Here is a 21807-nt window from a genome sequence, read left to right as displayed (position 1 = left end):
GATTTCCACTATGGATCACATACAGATGTATCCAGATACATTTTAGAGTGTAGATTCACTCATTTTGCTCCATATGTAGTCCATGGTGGAATCTATACAAAGACTTGTATTTAGGAACGGAGAGAGTACATATTAAAGAAGAACGGAAGAGGAACATGGTAAAGAAGAGCAAGCAGATTTTGGATAATAAAATGTTGGTTGCGCAGTGCCCACACATGATGAACCAGAGCGCATTAAGAATGCAACACCCAGCTGTCTCTCGACCATTTCAGGTGGTTGGATGAAGATCCTACGTCTCCTAACCCTTCTTCTTCCTCGTCTCTAATTCTTCCCATACAGAACACTGCACGGGCCGCCGGCCGGACCACCGGCCCCCACGCCTGTGTTCCTCCGCCACCGACCCCCCACACCCGCCCCAACCCCCACCTGCGTCAAGTTTTCTTCATTCGGCGAGGCCCCACAACCACACGAGCCCCTTCAATCGCACTGGCGAACTCCGGTGAGCTCTGAAAAATCGACTGACCCAATTTTGAAATTTAGTCCGCTGTGATTTAACTAGTGTGGAATATAAAAGGGGAAAACCATAAGCATTGGGAGTATAGTGTTGAGCGTGCCATGGCGGATCTGAAGGTGCAAACTGGACAAAGGCAACTTCGCAACCAAGACAAGAAATCAGAGTAAAGCAGTGGCGATCTATTTTCTTGTTGTGATAAATAAGTTGAGCAGATACGAAAGAGTACCGCCTCTGGTGCGGCGCCGTGTACACATCTGCTGAGAATTTGACGGTGCTGCGGTAGCGATGGCTATCAGCGGCGTGGAAGCAGATCTAGGAGGGTAGATGGTGGCGGCGGGGCGCGGTGGACGAGATGGTCGTAGGAGCGGCGCCGGCAAGGTGGACGACGGCGGGGATGAAGCGAGAGGACGGGATGAAAGGATCCCGGTCCGAAGCCATGGATGAGAGAGGTCGATCTCTTGTGATGGACGACGGCGTCGGGGTATCAGCTCCGGCATGGTGGAGGAGGACGGCGGTGGATGGGGTGGCGGATGGAGGAGGGTGGGGTGGAGAGGGTGTTTTGGCGCCCGCGGAGTACGAATGGGGAAAAGGGAGGTAGAGAGGAAGGGGGAACCATGTATTTAGGGCGCGCTTTCCTCAAATGCGAGGAAATTTACAAACTTAGCCCCCGTTTCAAATTTCTACTACATCACAGCAACATTAGTCGGTTGGGGATAGGACGGTAATCTCGCATATACCGAATATTTGCCGACGAGAGTTTGTTTTTGGCGCCCACCGTGTATGAATATGAATCGGGGAGGGAGTCGATTTCGGCCAAGGACACAGTGTGTTTTGGCGCCCATCGTGTATGAATCCGGGTGAGAGGTGGTTACGTCACATTTGGGTGAAATTACAAACCTACCCCTATCGAAACCTATAGAAATCCAGCAGATAGGCTTTGCGTGGCAGGGATAGGCAGTAGTGATTTCCCTCTCGCAGATTTTGGTTTCGGGCGGTTACTGCGACTTTCCCCGCTTCGTTCAAATTTTGTAGAGTGCACGTTTACCGTGCCAACTCAATTCAAATCCCGTTTGTATTCTATTTTTTTTGTGTGGGATCCATTTTCAATTGGAATTACATTCTATATACATCATTTTTTATATATACTTTCAAAAGCACAACAAAGAATTCTGCTCCTTTATATGTATAATATGATTTACAAATACAACGATCTCGAAATCTTAAGGTTGAATTTGAAAAAATTTAACCAAATTATGTTCTACTAAAATGTATGGATCAGTAATATCTACATATTAAATAACATAGATGTGCGTGAACTCATATGAGTATGCATGTTAGATAGATCAATTTTGGTTCGAGTATGGATTACATGTATCATCATCTCGAATTCAAATATTTGAATCCCTTTTTTGTTCACTCCTTTCACGCCCATCTCTCTCGCATGCATGCTCCTTCAGGTAGCTATCACTCTCTTTTCTCCAGCTCACCCGCACGCTCACTTCATGTTTCTCCTATCCTCGCAAACATGGTCTCTCGATGTCTCCCTTGAGAAGTGTCACACTCTCCCTATCATTATACATTACATGGTTTTCATTATCTCTCACGTCTCTACTGTTCTCTGGTATCACTCGGTACCTAAGCTTTCTTTTTAACCGCCACACACACAGTCTCCACTCATCTTTCACTTTGTCTTTCTCTCTATGGGATTCTCTCACACACCCTATATGTCTCTACATATGACTCATACCACTAAAATTACTCTCTCTCTCTCTCCTGTAGACACAACATTTGTTGCGGTCTCCTTTTCGTCTCCATCCCAGACTGACATTATTCATTTGTTTACCGATCAGACAACCCCGACTACCGTCTCCTCTCTCTCACACACAGACACACACACACAACTCCTGCTTCCACTCCCCTTCCCGACTACCGTCTCTCTCTCTCACACACAAAACTCTCGCTTTCGCACCCTGACTCGTATTTCTCTCACAAACATTTATCGACTAGCTAGCCTCTAGATAGGTTTATACACCCGCACACTCGTGCTTCCACCATCGCATACATGTCTCTCTCCTGCTCCTTGTATCTATGTAGATTTTTCTTCCCTTCTTGAGACACGCCCTCTCGATCGTGCACACACACACTATCGCCTCATTTTAAGCTGATGCCTATCGCACACACACTCCTTGTGTCTTTGTCACACATGCACTCCGTCCTCCTCCACTCTCCCTCTCTCTCACACACACATGGGCTTTTCGCAACAACTAGCAAGATGCCCATGCGTTGCACGGAACATCAAAATGCATTTGTATGAGTAGTTTATATTGTGGGGGAAAAGGATGAACGAGGGAAGGCCTTATTTGCAAATGTGGAGAGGGGTGTGGGTATCTTTTTGCAAAATTGCCATAGTTTCCTTCCTATCCGTCAGATATAGATCGAACGGCCTATATTGCAGGATGGCAGGCACACGATCATCACCAACAATGCTTTTTATAAGAGTAGGGATAAAAATAGAGTTGGTGATGATGGTGGGCCTGCCATCCTGCAATGTAGGTCGTCCGATTTATATCTGACGGATAGGAAGGAAAATATGGCAATTTACCCGCACTCTTCAGCACATTTGCATATAAGGCCTTCCCTCGTTCATCCTTTTCTCCCACAAGATCTTGATGTTCCGTGCAACGCACGGGCATGTTGCTAGTAAGAGTAGAAATTAGACATATACCACTTCTCGAATCTTGAAACCAACAACATTCCTCCCTTATCTCATCAAAACCGCCAAAGGAATATATTTTGAGTGAAACATAACATATTTTTAGTGATATACGTATTTCAAAACTAGACTTTTTTTCTATCAAATCGGTGAATATGTATTAATCTACTTTGATCGTGTGGCAACGCATTGGCACATTGCTAGTAGTTATTATAATTTTCTGGACACCAGACAAACGATGGAGTACATATACGAAGAGAAGAGGCGCATGCACACAGTCGGCCTCTCGCTGTCTAACACACATGAGTGTTACGTAAAGGCGACGTTAACAAATAAACCCTAAAACCCTAGGCGCACGATTGCTGCATTCGCGAGTACCGGGTTACATGGTGGAGCACCTTTGTAGGAATAGTCAGCTGAGCACGCCTCCTCGCCGCGTAATTTCTCTGACACGGACGCGACCTCTCATAGCGCAGGCATTGAACCGGCGCGCCGGCCAAGAGGGCCGCACTCACTGCAGGCCCGGCTGAGCACGCCTCCTCGCCGCGTGCAACCAGCTTAAGATTGCCCCGTCTGCCTTCATTGAATCCGCGCGTGTGCCGGCAACACGTCCTTCCGTGAGCCGACAGGCATTTTAGAACACAAAAAATGACTAAAATATAATTAATTTACGCATGGTCTTGACTTGTTGTGCTCGCACTGGTAGCAGGAACTAGTAGAGGATTTTATTTATTTATAACTCTCCTCACATTTTTTTGGCTTTGAAGTGAATCATGGTTGTGGACATTATGTATGAATGTGCAGATATCTGTGAACATGAGTTTGATGTGGAAGTTGAACTTGGAATGTCGGGCTTGCGCGTGAACTATACCATGTCCAATGCTTCGTCTATTATTGTTTGGAAAGTAATTGCTGTTATTACATGACCCGAAAAAAATACATTTTGTGCCACATCAGTAGATGCACGGACATCACAACAGGCATGTTGACTGTATAAACATTTGAACCTAGCTATTATGAAGGAAATTCTGTATTGACAACCGTTTTAGATAGCAGGAGACGCCTAGCCTGCTCTACCTCTGCTAGCTTATTTTTGGCTTCTTCCATCTCTTCTTTGGCTTGGGTGAAGAGAACATCTGATTGCCCTTTTCGCTTCTTCAGGAACTCAGCTACATTCTTAAGGGCTGCTGCACGCTTTCTTTCAGCCTTTACTAATGCCACGAGGACACGAACAGCTGACGACTCCACCTGGCTTGTGTGTAGTCCAGCATCATCTGGGAATTTGCACCTTGTGTCTAATCCAGCATCATTAGGGAACTGGCACCTTGTGTGTAATCCAGCCTCATTTTGGAAACATGATCACGAGGTTGACCATACTTCCCTCCTCGCAGGAACTGCATCCTGACATGAAGTTACTTCTTTTCTAGAGCAATACTTAGAGCAACCTAGATCCATTTAGTAGAAGCAAGATAAACAGAACTCGGAGAAGTGAATTCAAAAGGAAAAAAAGACTACAATGTGAGAACACCCACTTCCTACATCAAGCTAAAAACGAAAGCATTAGGACGATTAAGACTCTTCTTATTACACATCGAGGAACACCATGCTTAAGAGAAACAGAAACTACAACATATACACATCGAAGAACACGAGGCTACACAAAAGTAATTGAAAGGGTGTTACTTACCAAAGCTCGTTTTACAGGTTCGGTGCAGCTCCTCTTTAACTTGCCACACTCCTTGAAGATGTCCCGAATATCCCGTGTTTGGTCTTCATTGCTCCTCTGCATGTTCGCACTCGTAGTTTTAAAATCTCAACATGGAAGAAAAATATACTACTAGTAATACTCGCGCATCTTGTGGGCAACATTAAAGCACTCATCTGCCATGTTAGAGCATCTCCAACAGAATCGCAATGCGCGGCGCTTTAAAAATCTCAACATGCTATCTCTACTCTCTTCTCTACTGTTATATTTATTTTATATTTAATATTTAATATTTATCTCTACTTCCTTTACTGTCTACTTTTTTTCTCTATACTTTTTTTTCTTGCAATATAGGCCGTCCGATTTATATCTGACAGATAGGAAGTAAACAAATGGGAATTTTGCAAAAAGATACCCATACCCCTCTCCAGATTTGCAAATAAGGCCTTCCCTCGTTCATCCTTTTCTCCCACAAGATCATACAAATGCATCTTGATGCGTGCAACGCATGGGCATCTTGCTAGTTCTAAAAACCTTTCCATCATTTGCCACACTACTCGTGGCAGATGAAAAACCTACCCAAGCACAGCGCGATACATGAGCGACGCACAATTACGAGCTGATATTCTGTTGGACAATGGAGGCTATAACCAATTACTTTTACGGGAACAATAGCACCCAGGAAATTTGAAGGCTAGGTATGAACAAAATTGGAACTCCACATGTACTGCTAAGTGATTGAATACACACATTACCAATCGAGGAGGAGAACGATGGTCGTGGCGGCCTCTGTGAGTCATGTTCGACAACGGGAGTCTGTTCATTGTCCATGATGGTGGTACTTCTGCGCTTGGCGTCGGCATCCGGGAAGCAGATCCAAGACCGTGGAAGACGATTCCGGGGAAGCGGCTCCGTGTACGACGGCGACGGTGGACCGGCTCTAGTGCGGCGTATGAGGTTGTCGATGAGGCAGATGCGCTGCAGTGAACGAGTGCGCCGATGTAAAGGGGAGGAGCACGAAGGCTACGGTGCCGTGGAGAAGTCTATTTTGCGGTGGGGATAGAAAATGGGGAGTATTCAGGTGTACTACTCTGGGTGCCGGGGTGGGGTTGGCTGGGTAGGGTGAACCTGAAGTTACAAAACCAGCCCCCTACCAAGCGTCATCCGTAGGCCTGTTCCGAAGGCTATGATGGTAACTTCCCACTGCTCGAATCAGGGTCGTGGGAGATTTTCCCGCCGACCTCAGAATTTTGTGACACTGGACTCCCCGTGTGGCGTGTTGAGTGATTCGGCTAAGCAACTAGCGAGTAGTAGTAGTAAACTCTGCATTTTAGGTTTGACCGAAGTCAAACTTCCTGAAGTTTGACCAAGTTTATAGAAAATATAAACATTTACCATAACAAATATGTATGATGTGAAAGTACATTCAATAATGAATCTAATGGTATTTATTAGTTATTGTATATGTTAATATTTTTTGTTATAATCTTTTTGAGAGTTTACAAAACTTGACTTTGACCAATGCTAATGTGCGAACTTAAATAAAAACGGAGGGAGTACACATTTGTTTTCTTAGTTTGTAGTGAACCAGTCATTTGTTGAAATTGTGAAATAAATATATTAGGCTATTGACTTAGAATGTAATGGTCTATACAATTTAATAGTTACAATCATTGTCGAATCCCAAGATGTATACAAGGTCTATAGTACTTCACAACATGCTCAAACTCACATAATCCCTGTCAAATGAGAATCTAAATGCATTTCATAGTTATTACTTTGTAGGATGCAACAAAAACAACCATAACTGTACATCAGCCATTATAGAAGCAACATTTTGACATATCCCAACGTGTGAATGAAACGTGCAGAGAGAGCTTTTGAAGATGGAGCAGATAGGGCGGGAAAGATTGTATGTATGTGGACAAGAGAGTAGGAGACAAACCTAACGAGACAGAGAGTGAGAGATAGAGAAAGAAAGAGAGAGGAAGAAGTTAGGTCTGTGAGAAAGATGGATACATGTAATATACATGAGATGCGTGTGCATCTGGATTCTGTATACGTGGAAGGACAGGAGACAACATGTTTGATGAGAGAGCAGGAAAAACATGGACGAGAGGGGAAGGATCTCGTGGGTTGAGGGATTGAAAATTTTGTGCGGGGGAGAGAGGGATTGGTAATTTTGTGCAAGAGCGAGAGAGAGAGAGAGAGGGTGGGGGGAGGAGTCAGTGAGCCGTCGTCACATCACCCTGCTTCCAAATGACCCCGCATTCTCTAGCGTGGTGTGGTCGCCGTCTTCGATCTGCTCGATGCCCTCTTTTAAGATTGAGGTGTTGTGCATGTTGGGGTGCAAACAAGCACAAGCGAGAGTGGTCGCCGTATAACCTTGGATGGGGATGAATTGTGTGCTCGGGGGAGTGTGTGTGTGTGTGTTGTGCTGCGTGTGTCTCTGTGTGTGTGTGTGTATGTGTGTGTCAGATATTGAGAGAAAACAAACCTAAGGAGAGAAATGGGTATTCACGAAGAGATTGTGCAGGCCTTGAGGTGGGCAGGGGCCGGGTGAGGGTGTCAAAATGTGCGCGTTGATGCATGTGTTGCATGAGACCGTGCGAGGGACGGACGAATGGAGAGAGCTGGTTGTTGTGTTACGGATGCTCCTCTCTCTATGTCTCTCTCTGCCTTTCTCTCTCTCTCTCTCTCTCTCTCTCACACACACACACACACAAGTAAGGCCCTGTTTGGTTCCAAATAAGTCACCAACTTATAAGTCGAAAAGTGCAAAAAGTGACTTATTTTGCCAAACGGACCCAACTTATAAGTCACCCCAACTTATAAGTCATAAGTTGCTCCACCCCAACTTAAAACTTATAAGTCACCCCTTTTTACGTGGGTCCCATCACCTTTACATTAAAAAACAAGGTGGGAAGGTGTGGTCAGGTGACTTATAAGTCAGATGACAACCAAACAGGCGTGACTTATAAGTCACTGATTTTAAGTCACCTGACTTATAAGTCAGGTGACTTATTGGAACCAAACAGGCCCTAAACTAGAAGACCGTTCTCTCATGTATACACAACGTATCGGCATCTGTCTATGTTTCACTGATGCATGATCATTTGCACATTCACACCTCTCTATGTCTGTATCACACGCACACCGTCTCCACATTGCCCTTCCGCCACAACACACAAATGGACACATACACACATTCTCTCTCAGTCACACACACAAAATCAGTATTAAAAAAACTAGGGCGCACCTAAAACATCAAATCCAAATAAATACAAACTGGAGCTAAATTCAAATATATGGAAATATTGCAGTGTCAAGAACTTTCACAGGAAAAAAGTTGAGTAATATTCGAGGATTGTTTTCACACACACAAAAAGGTTCGATGGATGTCCTTCGAGAGCGACACGGTGACGCACCGTTCGATTGACCGCGCGGCCGCGGTTCACGCGCTTGCACAGGATTCCGTATCATGGCTGTGGTACTAACTAATAAAAGCGCTGCCTAAGTCTAATGTTTATGTGTACTAGTACGATTTTCTTTTAAGTTTGACCAACCTTATATATATAACTAAAGTAAGCTCCCACACGCGCACTCATCGATATGCCGCCGCCATTGCGCATGCCGGAGCCCGCCTGCTCCGGCCAACAATTTCTGGCCCATCACCGCCATGTCGCCGCCATCCCTGTGCCATGAAGCCGAAGGCTTGCCCGCTCACGTCGTCCGCAGTCCCTCCTCGCGATGCCGCCGCGCTGCCAAGCACGCGAGCAGCTGGTGGAGCCGCGTCTATGCACGTAGCGTATGAAGAGGAGGACGAGTGCGTGCTCCAGCACGCCGGTGAGGAGGAACTACCGTGTCATTGTCGTCTCCGGCCGCGCGGAGGAGGCGCGCATGGTGGCTGTCGCGGCGGAAGCCGGTCGCGCGCACGTCGAGCCCGCAAACCGGGTGCGGACGCAGAATCTACCTTCGAGTCCTTGAATGCCACGTGGATCCTGCAATCTGAAGGAGCAATTTGGGTCAGTACACTCATGTGAGCCGTTTGATGCAACATGGATGGCTAGAAGGGCCTCTTCCACCTCTTCTGCCGCCTTCTTCCTTCGCTCCGTCGATCTTCTTTCACAAATCGACTGACCCAAATTATACTACTAGTACGAACATATTAAGTACAGTAGGAACACGAAGATATGAGCACTAGTACCAATTGCAAGAAGAACAGTAGTAAGACATAGTACTAGTACTACTATACGTACTAAAGAGTTCAAATAACGAGAAAGAACATAAACATAGTTATGCTGGGGCCTCAGCACAACACACCCTTGAAAATAAACTAAGCAACTAGTCCGCTTGACACTGCAGTAGAACCAGCATGAGTGATGACACTGCCACCTACTCGGAGTCTGAGTCCACGTCCTCGACTTCGTCCTCGTCACTCTTCCTCTTCCTCTTCGCCGACGCTTCTTTGCTTGAACCAGACACTGGGCTCTGCTTCTTCATCCAACCCTTGTAGATATTTAAACAAAGGTAGGCTCTGCTTCTTCATCTAATGTCTTCGACTCCCATGCACGATGAAACTCATGATGAGGTTTCTTCAGTTTAGCGTACGAAGGATCAATCATGGCTGCTGCCAGGGTCAGCATTGAAGGTTGAGAGGAGGACACCAGGCTGGCCTACAACGAGACCTATCCGACGCAGAACATCCATGTCGTTCTTAAAGCCTACCGTAATGAATTTAACTCTTTTGTCCTTGAGGAAGTTCTTCAAATCCTGGCACTCAACGTCGGCATGGCATATGTGGTAGACTAAGCAAACATTATGTACGCAAACCTGGATCACGGCAGGCTTCTTCCTCTCTTCGTCCTTTAGATCCTTCTCTCGTCCCAGGACTGTGGTGTACTCAACATCTAGCCCAGTGACCCACTCATCCGTTGAACTGTTGAACATGTGTAGGAAGCGAGCAAGCCATGCTTTCACCATCTCGGATCCACGTGTGTAGATGAGGATGAACTGATCGCCGGTGATGGCTCTAACCTAGTACTCAGCGGCGACCGTGGAGATTTGGGAGGCCATGGATTTTGGAGGAGGGTTAGGATAAGTTGAACTGTTGTACCCCACAAAAAAAAACTGGGAGCGAACTAATGTGAAAGGACGGGATGACTGGGAGCAAACTGTTGTAAGGTACAGTAGAAGACGGGGACAAGTAGGGCGTGCGAACGGCGTGGGGTTGCTGGCTTGCCTGGTGGATAAACGGCTGCAAGCCCCCAAAGAGTTCTCGAGAACTATGCGGGGCCCACTAGATGTCATGTCTACTAGACCCATGTCGTAGGCCTGACGGTATAGCTTATGCCTGTTCACACGCCATGCCGGCGGGTGGATGTAACTTCACTTAATTTCGTCAAACGTCGCGCCTCCCACGACCTTCACCTCCCTCGTGCGGTCGCGCCCTTTGAGACTTCGACCAGCTATAAATGACCAATTTTTTTGCCTTTTTTAGACAAGCAATTTTTTTGCCTACTCTGCATGCATGATACTCCCTCTGGTCCTTTTTACTCCCGTCAATCGTTTGCAAAGTGTTTGACCAAATTTATACTTTTTTTGAACACCACCTTATATTAATTAACCAGCCACACCAGTACACTCATTCGATACAATATTTACCACACAGGGTGGTATGTTATTTACAAGAATACCATCTAATCTATTATCAAAGCTATACTTAGCGATTAAGTGTGCCACCTTATTGGCCGAACGGCTAATCTTTGACAATTGAAGATTGTTGATCAACTTCGAGATGCTCAACGCTTTCATCTTCAGGTCACACATAGCAGACCTGTCATAGTCCCCCGATGCAAGAGACGCTACCACAAAAGCGCAATCAGTCTCTAAAATTACAGGATTATGAAGAGAAATACCTATGTAGAGACCGGCAATGCAAGCCCTGAGCTCCGCTTCCTCCATGCTTTGACAGGCATCAACGAAATCCCACGACCAAATTTATACTAAAAATATCAATATCTACAATACTGATTATAATGAGTATAAGAACTACGTTTTATATTGAGTGTAAAACTATTGATTTGGCATTGTGAATGTTGACACATTTTTCTATAAGTCTGGTGAAAGTAGAGGTACATTGACTTCAGACAAAACTTAAATGCACAATGCAAACTAGTTCCTCCGTCCAGGTGCGTGCCATGTCCTATCTTGTCATCACAACAAGGTTAGATATTAGAGTACCACTACCTCCCTTCTAGTTTAAAGGGCTCAATTCAAAAATTTCACCTACTCTTAGCAAGATAGTAGAGGCGGTGGAATAGTTTTTGAAGTCTGCAAAAGTACTCAACTAGTGATGTCGTTCTTCACAAAAAAATGTGTTTACCAATGCATGCATGAACACTAGTTACTCTAACCCCCCCTCTCTTCTTTAATTCTTTGCCACATCAGCATGTTTGCTATTCCCGTGTGCATGATACTAGCTAAGATACCACCATTATGACCAGCCTTAATCATCGCATGCAATAATTTAGTGCACCTTGAAATATGAACATGTGTGGGTCGTGAATGTTTTTATTGACTTGAGACTATACCTAGCCCGTCATGCAAGATGACTTATTATGCACCGTTCCCCATACCCGCGGGAAGCCCGTTCGTCTCCACATCTTTTCCTCTCCATGTGTGCAAACAATATGCCTGCCAAACTCTCCTTCTCCCTACGGTGGTCCCACCACTCCACCCCATGTGAAAAAATCTGCATGCATGACTCTCCTCCTCCCACGCTCGCCCAATCCGTTGTGACCAACAATATTTCCACCCATTCGCTCCCCCGTAATTTACTCCAACAAATATGCCCACGTAGCTGTTACTTAACTGCAGGTGCATTGGGTCACTAACATATGGGCCCAACAGGGGTCTGGCCCACATGTCAGTGACGCAACTAGACCTGCAGTTAATTCAGTGCAGCTCAGTCCATATCTTACGTAGGTGTGCCATTGCTCGCTATAAATACTGCGCCTCCCACAACATCGCTATCTCCTCCCCTCACGTTCACGTTCATCGCTATCTCCTCCCCTCCCTCTCACGTCGATCCTCCAGCGACTCCGGCATGGTGGACGGGTAGCACGTCTCATACTTGATGTTCTTCGCCAAGGGCCAGCAGTGACCACTGCACGCATCCGTGAGGTGATGCACCATGTCCGCTGGCGAGCCACAAAACGACATCGGGCACTCATAGCAGTGGACAAATGGCTCCTTGGAGGCACCGACCAGGCCATCCATGAAACGGGAGTGGCTGTAGGGGACGTTGCGCTAGTTGAATATATGAGCAAGTTACTACGAGATTTAATCCGAATAAGCAAAAAAGAAATCATGAATTCTACCACATTTTCGAACAGGAAGGACAGAAACACATATGGTGCAACGGGAGCAGCACCGTTGGCGTTGAGGTTGTCGCCCATGTCCAAACACCACGTAGACACGGTCTTCGAGCACGGTTCGTAGTCGTTCCATGCTCGGGCATTGAAGTTTGTAACTATTTTAGATTAGAATATACTACTCCTCCGATGCTAGTAGTAGAGCAGAGTCCTACTCTACTCAAGCAAGTTAGGGCATAGCACTGTAGGGAGTACCAGTACTGTCATCACTCAAACAAGTTGTCTGGCATCGACATAACCCTACGCTACTGGTATGTGTCTTGTAAGTCAAGCGGCATGCTGTAGTCATCATCACCTGTCCACTTCCCGCAGCACATATTCGCTTCTCCATCTTTGTCCGCACATAATCTCGTCCAATCTTCCATCCCCGCTAAGGAGCCTCCCCCCTCGTCCGAAACCCAAGCACTAACAATGGCAAAACCGAGCAGCGTCCGCCGAAAGAGTGGCTGGAATTCGCTCCGTACAGAGGTAATCAAGCTCATTGTTTCGCGTGTGGACAATCTCAGTACCATGCCGCTCGCCGTGTGCTCGTCGGGGCTATACCGTTTACTCAAAGCCCTCAGGCCGGAGCTTTTTAAGCCAGCTCTTTGCTTGCTGATGCCGCCTGATCTTCAGAAACGGCGTGTCACGCAGCATAACGATCATAGGGTGGTGAGCATCAACCCCCTTGACTACGATCCGATCCCCGTCAACCTCAACTACATTAACGGTATGTACTGGGTCGGCATGAACACGTCTTGGATGGTGCTCGTCGACAGTCGCGGCAGCTGGATGCTCGTGGAGGTCTACACCCAGCGATTGATCCCCCTTCCTTCGATTAACACTACACTGCTTTGGCACTGCGGCCCAGAATACTCGGAATCTTACAGTAGCCAACATGATACCAAGTTTGATTTGCTCAAGGTTGTAATCTGCCAAGTGCCCACAAGATCTGCAAATTATAAAGACTTCAGGCTAATTGCGTTCTTCAACTGCGGTCTTGCCTATCTGACAGGTCACTACGGTAAGTGGATAAATCTGCACGTCCATCGCAGGATGATACATCCTCCATGGTTCTCTGATGCCATTGAACACAAGGGCTTCATTTACGCTGTCGACTCCTTCTATGGCTGGACGTATTGCTGGCCTACTCCAGTCATCGCTACAAATGGCTGTTACAGCAGTATGTTACTTTCCTATGATATCATGATGGCTTGCTTATATTACTGTCAACATTTGCTGAAAAAATATTCATGCTCATAACATGCTGTTCTTAAGATTGACTAAATCAAGAGCCCTTTTTTATTTGACTCCAACTTGATATGATGTTGTAGGCCGCCTGGTGTCCCTACCTTTCCTAATCCCAGAACCTTTCAAAGAAAAGCGGCATGGCAGTTGCAGGTGGTTCCTGGCTCGATCAGACGACGGTGAAAGATTGATGATCGTTCACACGTACCAGACGTGTTGTTTCACGGAATACAATCATAGTCACTGCAATGTCTTTGAGCAGGATCCCAGCTTCTCTAGGCCTTCAGGAATTTTTGACTGGAGACTGGTAAGTAGCCTTGGTACACGCTCTCTGTTTGTCAGACTGAATTATCCGATTAACCAGGAGATAACCGACGACAAGGATCATGATGGCAGCGCGGTTTTCTTCATCAGGAAAAACTGTGTGTACACAGCGTACCATGCATCTCTGCATGCACCATACCCTGATATGTGCCGCCACGCTCTGCAGCTCAAAGTAGGAGAGAAGGTCGCAAGTATTAGACTTCGACCCGCTGGCTGGAGTTTCCCCCGTCAGGCACCCATCTGGTTCAAGCTGTCAGCCAATCTCCACAGCTTAATAAATAGTAACGTCTAACTGAGCCAGTTAGTTAGATGCATACACTTGGTTTAGTAGGATCTTTATTTAGTTTGATGCATACACTTGTTCTTTTTTGGTAGCCCTTTTGTAATGATGGCTGATGTTTGGTTTGGAAGAGAGAGCTGCGTCTTCACTATTCTGGCCTGCTTACTGCTTCTGTTGCACCCCAGCCCTGGTTGCTGCTGCTGTTGTTTTCAATGTACAATCAGTAGTATATTTCGTCTGTTGGTTGAATAAATGTGTTGCTAGAACGACAAACACAATGTTTTGGAAGTCATTGCACGGTTCAATCCTTTAGTGCCCCGTACCGTACGTAGCGCATACTATTTTTCGTACGGAACACATTTTCCACTTGTTGATAACATGTAGCCCACTGATGAAGGCCCAATAGAGAAGCCCATAATTAAATAGAAGGGAGGCTCTCACATGAATCCGGCCCAGGTACATGCTCATGGTCCCCTAAACATAAATAAGTAAATAAATAAATAAATAAAGCTAAATGCTCATGCACCAGTTCTTTGGGAAATAGGTAGCCCAGTATTTCTTTTTGAAGAATACCCAAGCTAGGCCTATTTGTTTTCTCCGAATTACTGGGCTGCAAATCTTTCAAGACGAGGAGGGATGCATTCCGGCCTGGCTTAAGAGTATGGTTAATGTCTGTTAAAAGTAATATCAAGAGGGGTTGAAAATTCCAAAAAAAATTATAGCAAATGGGATATAAGTTTCTTTTTTTGTTTTTGTTCTTCACTGATATCTTATACGTATTTCATTGGATTTAACATGACATAGTACTAATTTATTTTTAAATTTGTTTTAGTATGGCTATTAATTTTTGGATTAAGAATATTTCATTCCCTAGCAAAAATTTGCGAATTTTCAAACTTTCCCACATATTTAGTTAATTTTTTGACCCTGGTACTGACCAGAAAATGGCCAGCAATTCTAAAAATATAAAAAGGGGCTGCAATAAATTCCATATGAATTAGAAAATGAGTAAAAATTATAAAAATAATAGCAAATGGGCTGTACACGCCACAGATTTCGAGGCTGACTTGTTTACGCAAGGCTTCGTCAGTGAACACACGATTCTAGCAGAAGTGACTGTTGGATGTCCATCCAACGACCAATGTGCATCTTCAATCTCTGATCTTCCTGCTCCAGCCGCTTAAATTAGCGCCGGCGGGACTGCCTGCTCCCTCCTCTTGTGGCCCGCTGTGATGCCGCGCAGGCTTCCCCGGCCCACCCTACTCCCTCCGCTGGCCTGGCCGCACGCAATCAACTGCCTCCTTATTACGTGAAAAAAATGATTCCTCCCACTGACATCTGGGGCACACCGATTGGGAGGCTGACGTGTGGGCCTACTAAGTTGACGCATACACAGGGCTTGTCAACTTAGTCAACAAACGATTCTAGCAGCAGTAACCATTGGATTTGAATCGAACGGTCCTACTGCTTCTTCAATCGCTGCTTTTCTTGCACCAACCGCCCAAACCAGCACCGGGGGACCGCCTGCTCCTGCCTCCAGTGGCCGGCTGAGCTGCCATTGAGGCCTCATCGCCCCTACTAATCCCACCGCTAGCCAGGCCCTGCGGCGACGGCAGCCTCACACCGCAGCCGAACCAGTGAACCCTCGTACTCCTCTCCGCGTGGGCACCCACTGCCGTGTCTTCCCCGGCTCCGCGTCGTCCCCTTCCTAGGCCTCACCGTCATCCACCGCCTTGGTGCTCTCGGCGCGGCGTGGTCAACGTGGTCAACGACATTCCATCGGAATAGTACTGTACGTGGAGAGGCTGACAGTTGGGTCCACAGCCACAGCCCATAAGTCGCTTTGTCAGGCATGTTGGGCTGCAAATCTTTCAAGACGAGGAGAGCTTTCATTCTGCTGGCCGAGAAAATGGCCCATCAGTAATGAGAAATGGGCTATACATTTTTAAAACACATCAAACCGGCAATTAGTTTCAAATATCTTTTTTTTTCATTTCGAGATTTTAAATTACATTAATTTTTTATGCGTGGAGAATTTGTTGGATTTTATATTGATATACATTTATTTTTAAAATCAATTTGAATGTGAGTCGAAATTTTGGGATTAAAAACAGTTTGGACCACACCGAAATATGCAAAATTTCGTATAATTTTTTAACCGTGGCCACAATATGGGCTGTAATGCTAACAAAAATAATATGGGCTCCAAAAAACATTAATAATTAGAAAATGGGTTGTAAATTATTAGAAATAATGCAGATGGGTTGTATGCTGTTTTCCACAAATTTGAGGCTTTCCTAAAAAAAAGGTTGACGCACAAGCAGTGATTGTTGGATGGCCATCCAACGGCCGTCGTGCTTCTTCAATCTCTGCTCTTCCTGCTCTAGCCGCTCAAACAAGCGCCGGCGGGACTGCCTGCTCCCTCCTTCCCGCGGCCAGCTCTGCTGCCGCGCAGGCCTCACCGCGCCACCGTACTCCCATCGCTGGCCTAGTCATCCCTCTACTCACCCACAGCTGCTGTTATTCTCCGGCAACGGCAGACGAACCAGTAAACCCTCGTATAGTCGTACTCCCCTCCACATGGGAAACAACTACCGAGTCTTCCCTGCCTCCGTGTTGTTCCCTTCCTAGGCCTCACCGTCGTCCACCGCCCTGGTGCTCTCGGCACGGCCTGGTCAATGTGATCAATGACCGACATGCATCTGAAGTGGAGTGTACGTGGAGAGGCCGATAGCTGGGTCCACGGCCGCACGCAAGGAAATGCCTCCTTATTACGCGCAAAATAATGATTCCTCCACCTGACATCAGGGACCCAGTGAAAGGGCCTCTGTATTTCACGAAAAAAATGTTACCGCCGCTGACAGCTCGGACCCACCAGCTATATATTTGCACGCAAGGAAGTGCCTCCTTATTACACACAAAAAAATTAATACTCCCCCTATTAGCTAGGACCCAGTATAGTGGCAGGCTGACTTGTGGGCCTACTAAGTTGATGGGGACGGAGGGCTTTGTCAACTTAGTCAATATGCACGATTCTAGCTCCAGTGACCGTACGATGTCCATCCAACGGCCATAGTGCTTCTTCAACCTCTGGTCTTCTTGCTCCAGCCGCCCAAACCAGCGTCGGTCATGCCTTGTGCTCCTGCCTCCCATGGCCGGTTGCGATGCGGCGGAGGCCTCACCGCCCCCTACTACTCCCACCGCTAGCCAGGCCATCCCTCTACTCACCCACACCCCCTGTTATTCTGCGGCGATGGCAGCCTCACACCGCAGCGAACCAGTGAACCCTCGTACTCCTCTACGCGTGGGTGTGGGATCGAAAGTATGCCTAGAGGGGGGTGATTAGACTACTTGACCAAATAAAAACTTAACCTTTTCCCAATTTTAGTTCTTGGCAGATTTTAGCTATTTTAGGACAAGTCAAGCAATCATCACACAATTCAAGCAAGCATGCAAAGAGTATATTGGCAGCAGAAAGTAAAGCATGCAACTTGCAAGAATATAAAGGGAAGGGTTTGGAGAATTCAAACGCTATTGGAGACACGGATGTTTTTCCCGTGGTTCGGATAGGTGGTGCTATCCTACATCCACGTTGATGGAGACTTCAACCCACGAAGGGTAACGGTTGCGCAAGTCCACACAGGGCTCCACCCAAGGGCAACGGTTGTGCGACTCCACGAAGGGTCCACGAAGAAGCAACCACCCACAAAGGGTCCACGAAGTAGCAACCTTGTCTATCCCACCATGGCCATCGCCCACGAAGGACTTGCCTCACTAGCGGTAGATCTTCATGAAGTAGGCGATCTCCTTGCCCTTACAAACTCCTTGGTTCACTCCACAATCTTGTCGGAGGCTCCCAAGTGACACCTAGCCAATCTAGGAGACACCACTCTCCAAGAAGTAACAAATGGTGTGTAGGTAATGAACTCCTTGCTCTTGTGCTTCAAAATGATAGTCTCCCCAACACTCAACTCTCTCTCATAGGATTTGGATTTAGTGGAAAGAAGATTTGAGTGGAAAGCAACTTGGGAAGGCTAGAGATCAAGATTCATATGGTAGGAATGGAATGTCTTGATCTCAACACATGAGTAGGTGGTTCTCTCTCAGAACAAATGAGTTGGAATGATGTGTGTGTCCTGATGGCTCTCTCACTGAATGAGAAAGAGGTGGAGGGGTATATATAGCCTCCACACAAAATCCAACCGTTACACATTTTTCCAATCTCGGTGGGACCGAATAATGAAACTCGGTCGGACCGAAAATGTAAACCTAGTGACCGTTAGAAATTTCGGTGGGACTGACATGCAACTCGGTAGGACCGATTCGGTTAGGGTTTGGGCATAACGTAATCTCGGTGAGACCGATTACACAAACTCGGTGAGACCGAGTTTGGTAATTAGCTAACCAGAGAGTTGGTCAGGCAAACTCGGTGGGACCGATTTGCTCTTTCGGTGGGACCGAGTGGAACTCGGTGAGACCGAAAAGTTACAAAGGGGAAACATTGAGTTTACATTGCAATCTCGGTGGGACCGATTCGCTCTTTCGGTGGGACCGAAAAGTTACGAAAGGGAAACAGAGAGTTTGCAACCCCATCTCAGTCGGACCGAGATCCTTATCGGTAGGACCGAATTGCTAGGGTTTGGCAGTGGCTAATGACAAGTGAAACTCGGTGGCGCCGGATAGGAAGAATCGGTAGGACCGAGTTTGGCTTGGAGTTTAGGTCATATGTGGATATGGGAAAGTGGTTGAGGGTTTTGGAGCATATCACTAAGCACATGAAGCAAGAGGCTCATTAAGCAACACCTCATCCCTCCTTAATAGTATTGGCTTTTCCTATGGACTCAATGTGATCTTGGATCACTAAAATATAAAATGAAGAGTCTTGAGCTTTTGAGCTTGAGCCAATCCATTGTCCTTAGCATTTTGAGGGTTCCACTTTCATATCCATGCCATGCCAATCATTGAGCTTTCCTGAAATAATCATCTTGGAATAGCATTAGCTCAATGAGATATATGTTGTTATGAATTACCAAAACCACCTAGGGATAGTTGCACTTTCAATCTCCCCCTTTTTGGTAATTGATGACAACATATAGATCAAAGATTCAACAAATGATAATAAGCATGAAATATATCGTCGCTTTGAGAAGTATGTGATAAGTAAGAGCTCCCCCTAAATTTGTGCATATTTAAGATTTGCTTTGGACTGCAAATGCACAATGAGTTAGAGTCATGGGTTACTCTTCCATGTCACATACATCTTGGTGGAGCGCTCAAAATGATAAGATTGAAATACATGCACTCATCACCAAGAATAGTGAATGATCACAAATGATAGATAGAATGATAATATTTAAGCAAGCATTAAGCAAACATTAAGTGTAGCTTATGATCAAACACATGATCATCGATGTCTCACAAACATAAGGACGTAGTATCAAGCACTCAAAGGCAAACAAAGTTCGAAGAAACCACCAAATAAAACAAGAGAGAAAAGCAACACTCTCTCTCTCGAAGCCTATGATCTATACATCTTCTCCCCCTTTGGCAACAAGTCACCAAAAAGTTCCTAGAAAATGCATAGTGCTAAGTCGTCGCTCAGGCTTGATCTTCAGGTGGTGGTGGAGTCCGAATCACTCCAAGGACGAAGGCTTCTATAGATGCTGAAGTAGTTGCAGGAGTTGGAGCTGAGGTAGACGCTGGAGCTGAGGCTGTAGCTGGTGCTGAAGTGGTGGCTCTGGTGTCAGCGACTGGTAGTGCAGACGACCTCGGGCCTCGTGGCACTCTATAAAAAGCATGAGTTGTGGTCCTGCCTCTCCTCTCATTCATGTCCTCCTGGAGCTGCTCCACTACAGACTGAACTTATGTTACCTTGACATCCAAGTCACAGAACTTCTGTTCCATGATCCTCATAGGCTCTGCTGATTTTTAGTGAGGTTGGCCAGACTTTGCTCAATTCTCAGCGAGGATGCAATCAAGTAACTGAGCTGCTCTTGTTTGGTCTTCAAGAAGTACTCAGATGCCTCCTCTTGAGTAGGCATCCTGGCAGCTTTTTCCTTCTTCGCCTTCTCCTTCTTTGCAAATGCTTGTGCAGACGATGGCTCATTCTCTGTCATCACAACTTCATTGTTCTCAAATTCTGGACGGATGGGCAGGTGTTCCTTATCCAACAAGTATATGCCCGTGCCCATCTTGGAGTTGATGAGCTCCTGAATCTGAGGGGCATATCCACAGCTCCTCTTCTGATCTGCAGCTTTCCTCTTGATCGTTTCAACTATGAGACTCATGACCTTGAATTTCTGAGGCACATCAAACACATGTAGCAAGTTGATAGCATGGCCTTTGATCATCTTGTGATCTCCAGACTTAGGCAACAGAGTGTGCCTTAGTATCCAATTGATAGTATGCAATCCTGATAGCAGATAGTGCACTGACCCAAACTTGAATGTGTCAAAAGCTTAATTGGGAATTTCCTTGTACATATTGGACATGGAGTTATGGTCCATCTTCTTCTTGGCATAGATTTCCAAGTCCTCATCTTGCTCTTCTGGGGCATTGATGATCTGTGCCCACTCAGCCACTGTAGACTGGTACCTTGTACCCTCTGACATCCATGTAATCCTTCCATCCGGATAAAAGTGAGCTGTGGAGTAGAACTGCATGATGAGTTCCTCGTTCCACTTTGTGAGCTTCTGCCCAACAAAGTCCTCTACTCCACACGCTCTGAAGCTGTCCTGAACTCCTGGGAAGTACTCCTCATTCTCCTTGATGTAGGTCCAGTCGACCCATCTCATGTCACAAACGATTGGCTTCTTGTCAAGCAAAACAGTCTCATAAAAGTCTTGTTGCTCCTTGGTGTGAAATCTATAGTCCACGGCAGTCCTTCTCCTAGAAGCATACGGGTCTGCTTCTCTCCATTTTCTCAGCCCTGAGTCTCTCCTGAGCTTCATGTCCTCAGCCACAGGATGAGCATCGTTGTGGTCTGGGATCTTGGGCTTGAGCTTCCGAAGGACACTCTCTTCCCCTTCTTCAATAGCTTCAGGCACTGGGGCCTTGTTCTTTTCTGCGGCAGGTATACTCCTTGTGTTTCTCTTGGGTGCACTCTTAGGCTTTGGAGCTGGCTTGGCCTTGGAAGCAGCTCCCCCTGACCTTATGGCATCTACCATAAGTTTGGGTGCCTTGGCGCTGGTGCTGCTGCCTCTTCTTCCTCCTCCTCTTCTACCATGATGGAGGCTCTCCCAAGCACTTTGGCTACAGTTTTCTTTACTCTCTCTTTTCTCTTCTTGCTCTCAGCAACAATGGGCTCTATGGGAGCAGGTGCAGGCTTCTCGGTTGAGGCTCTAGCCTTTGACATTGGCTGCCTCCCTGCTGGCCTCTTAATTTTCAGGCCTGGCTTTGAGCCTTGAGCTGGCTCAACCCTTTTGGAAGTGGCCTCTTCCTCTGCCACATAGTCTTCATCCTCAGAATCAGACGTTCTCTTCTTCCTTTGATGTGTGGCAGCCTTAGGCAGATTGCTGGGTGTGCTCCTGCTGCCATCATCAGAAGAACTTGAGGGGCTAGTGCCCTCACTAATGACAACTTGCTGCTCTGAGAGGTTTTGGCTGTCAC

This window comes from Triticum urartu, chromosome 4A (assembly GCF_056163025.1).
Source record: "Triticum urartu cultivar PI428250 chromosome 4A, HENAU_Tu73, whole genome shotgun sequence".
In the NCBI taxonomy this organism is placed as follows: domain Eukaryota; kingdom Viridiplantae; phylum Streptophyta; class Magnoliopsida; order Poales; family Poaceae; genus Triticum; species Triticum urartu.
This window is presented reverse-complemented; position numbering follows the sequence as displayed.